This window comes from Mus pahari, chromosome 19, assembly GCF_900095145.1.
Source record: "Mus pahari chromosome 19, PAHARI_EIJ_v1.1, whole genome shotgun sequence".
In the NCBI taxonomy this organism is placed as follows: Eukaryota; Metazoa; Chordata; class Mammalia; order Rodentia; family Muridae; genus Mus; species Mus pahari.
Window position 1 is genome coordinate 63,695,573 of NC_034608.1, and position 3,773 is coordinate 63,699,345.

Here is a 3,773-nt window from a genome sequence, read left to right on the forward strand (position 1 = left end):
AATACATTAAATAAATAAATAAATAAATAAATCTTTTTTAAAAGATTATTTATGAATGAAATGAGCAAAGTAAAGAAGAAAAGCCAGGTACGGTGGGTGGTAACCAGCCTGTATTCCTAACAATCACACATAAGCCATCATTGTATACAGAGCTGTCATCGGGCCCATCCCTTGGGACCTGGCGTCATGGAGACTGGTTCGACCACACCCACACGGAGCTGCCATCTTGGTTCTTTGTATGTCCTTCGGCAACTGTGGCTCTATGACACATCCATTCATGTGCTCACCCAGCCATCTTCCTTTGGAGTCTGATAACTCCTTACCCTCCTCCTGTGGGGTTGGAGTTCTTCTGCCGATGAGAACAAAGAGCACCCAGAACTACTGGCTGCTTTCTTATGTCTCCCAGGACAACCTGCCTAGAGGAGGCTCTACTCACAGGCCAATCTGATGGTGGCAATTCCTCCACGGAGGGTTTCCTTTCCCAGAAGACTCTACATTATGTCTAGATGACAGCAACAGACCAGGACAGTCCTAGAAGACTTGTCCTGGTAGCCTACAATAAATGTCAAGATCCTGGTGTGACAATGGAGTTGACTGGGGAACCAGCAGGGGAAGCAGCTCAGTTAGCAGAGCCCTCATCCAGCATGCATGAAAACCATGGGTTTGATTCCCAGCACTGCATAAACTAGGAGTACTGGTCTGCACCTATAATCCCAGCACTGGGGAAGCAGAGACAGGAGGATCAAGGGTTTCTAGTAGCTACACAAGTTCAAGTCCAGCCCGGGGTACATGAAACTCTATCTCGAACAACCAGGGGTAGGGGTTGTGTCAGTGATAGAGTTCATACCCAGCAAGTTCTAGGGCCTAAGATTGATCCTCAGTTCCAGAGTGAGAGAGAGATTAAATATTTTTATCACCTTTGTTTCTAGCTCAAATATCCTTAAATATCAATATCAGGGATGCCTAGTCCATAAAGTCTAGCCTCTCATACTGTATAGACACAAAAAAAAAAAAAAAAGAGAGAGAGAGAGAAAAATCTATCTTCCCAACTGTGATTGTTTCAAACTGGTTCATAAGTCATTGGTTATAAAAGCAATTCGGTAGGATTTTGGCAGCCTCCTTTTGAACAAAGTCCCAAGAGAGTTCATGGTTAAGCTTAAAGCAAACAAAACAAGACAAAAAATCCATCACTTTTCATTGTCAGCAAATGGAATTCTGCATAATTTTATTTATTTCCAGTACGGAGAAAAATCCTGTACCCTGTGGAAGAAGCGCCCCGGAGGTTCCTTCCCTACGCTGCAGAACTGGTTGTGCCTGAGTCATTCTGACTAAATCATGTCTTACAGCAGAACACCGGCTTTGCTGCTGAGTTGAGTTGGTCATTAAAAACAAAAACAGACGCCGCCTCTTCACCCATGAGCAAGAGAATCGTCATTTGGAAGCAGCTGATTATCAGCTTCAAATGTCATATTTGTAAACTGTACCCCTTGGGTGGCTTTCCTTCCCCAGACACAGTGACTTGTTTCTTAGTACTGCCTGAAACAGTGAGTTACCCACCTGGCATTTCCACATACGCTATGTCTTAGACAGTGGGCCCAGATCTAACTGAATAGTAAACATTTTGAACATATGTTCAGATCTGACTGTCCTGGTTGGTTGTCGACTAGACACAAACTAGAAAAAAGGAACTTCAATGGAGGAATTGCCACCAACAGATTGACCTGTGGATGGAGCCAGCCCTGGGCAGGTTGTCCTGGGACAAAGAAGAGAGGCGAGCTGAGCAAGCCAGTAAGCAGCATTCTTTCACAGTTCTGCTTGACTTCAGTTTCCTGCCTTGAGCTCCTACCCTCTGTGATGGACTTGTAATCTGTAAACTGAAATAAACCCTTTCTTCTCCAAGTTGGTTTTGCTCACTGTTTTATTACAGCAACACAGAGCAAACTGAGATGTCCTTTTTCTTAGGCTACTGAGCTAAGGTAGTTTTCCTGGCTGGAAACTACCCCTGCTGGGAACTGGGGTTTGGTTCTGTTTGAATGGTTATTGGTTGGCTCAACAGACTGGCTCCATCAATGATTTACACATAGATTGGGAACTGGAACTCTGTGGACAGATGCCTGTGAACGGAAGCCTGGAACACAACCGCGCATTTTAGTTTGTAAAACTGCAAACACTGAGAACTCCCTCCAAACACACTCCTGTCTCCTACCGCACGTGCTCTCGGCACCCAGATACTATCATACACCCCCAATGTCCTTCCCTGTGCCCTCATCCTCTATAACCCCTTTGTCTATAAATGCTCATCAGTGTCGTTGATTAAGTGCCTGTCGCTCTAGATGTGGAGGAAAACTGCTTAAAGTAGCTCACCTTTGTCCCTACCACAGAGCCGGTGTCCACAGCCATTCCTGGTGCATTTCTGGAAGCACAGCTCAAAGGACTTTATGCCCAAAGATCTCCAGAAACACCAGGAATGTTAAGCACACAGGATTGACTTCACAAAGGAATGGATGTAAACCTGTTCTTCTAGAGGCTGAGACTCAGAGGTGATTAACAGCCCGGTGAATCTGTGTTATCTGTTCAGTAAGGCCATATCAAGCTCTTACAACTGGGACCAGAGGTGGCTAGTAACCTAAATGGCTCTAACCAGGACCAGAAGAGGTTAATGGCCCAAATGCTATCTGTACGATGGAGACACAGGCCTAATCTTTCTTTAGGTCCTTAAGCTGGTCCCCTATCTCTAGAACCCACCCTCTTGGAAGAAATGGCGTGCACCCCTAGTTGGGTTGCAACGCAATTACACTTCTTTGTGCACCAGGAAACTTTATTTCCCCCAAGTCATACTGCATTTAAATTTATTGGGAATGAACTGCCCAGAGTCAGATCCTCTGAAATTTGATCAGGGTTGATGTGAAGTAGATCTGAACTGAGTTTTTGTTCTTACCTCTTTATGGTTCACTTCCCTGCCTTCAGGGTCCTCCTCAGAGCCTGGGATGAAATGCCCACTCTGTTACTTGGGTTCTATGTCCTGTACTTTCTCCCGTTCTTGACTTCTGCACGTCCCCTTTTCTCTATTGCTTTCTGCCTCCTGGATCATTCCTCTCGGCAGCAGTGTGCTCTGGTTGTTCCTGTCAGATAACAGAAATGAAGCCTGCTTTGCTCTCCCACCCAGCTCTGGTTACCTGCCCAGCAGAGTCCCCTTTCCGTACTGTGCGTCGGTGAGGCCAAAATGTTCTGCTGTGCGCGCTGAGTGGAACGCGTTTGCTTCTAACTTTACAATGGAACCCTTCTTTCCTGTTGCCCCTGACTTACCATGGCTGGTGTGCCCTTCAAGCATAGCAAAGGATATTGGGGAGCCTCCCAACACCTGCCATTTCACTTCCGGGGTCAATGGCAGGCAAGGCTCCTTCACCGAGTCTCTCCTGTCCCAGAGAGACGCAACGGCTTACCCTAGCTGTGACCCGGCCTAATGGCAGACTCTGCTGTATTTGAATGCTAGCATTCTGTCTTCCTGGCTTTGGCGTATCCACTGAAGGCAAGGGCTATCAGAGACCCTCAACGCCCCCCAAATACCAAAGTCAGGTCTGGCACCTGTTGTGTAAGTTCTCTTCTGTTTTGTCTTCTCTGGGGCATCCCTACTACTTGGCATCAGCAACCAGAACCGATGACTTAGACTTTAGCAAATGTTCCCGCTATCAGCTTATAGAAGCCCGAATAGCATCAGGCTACAGAGCAGGGGGTGCGGGGGAAAGACATAGCCAGGGAAGTCTTCGGGATTG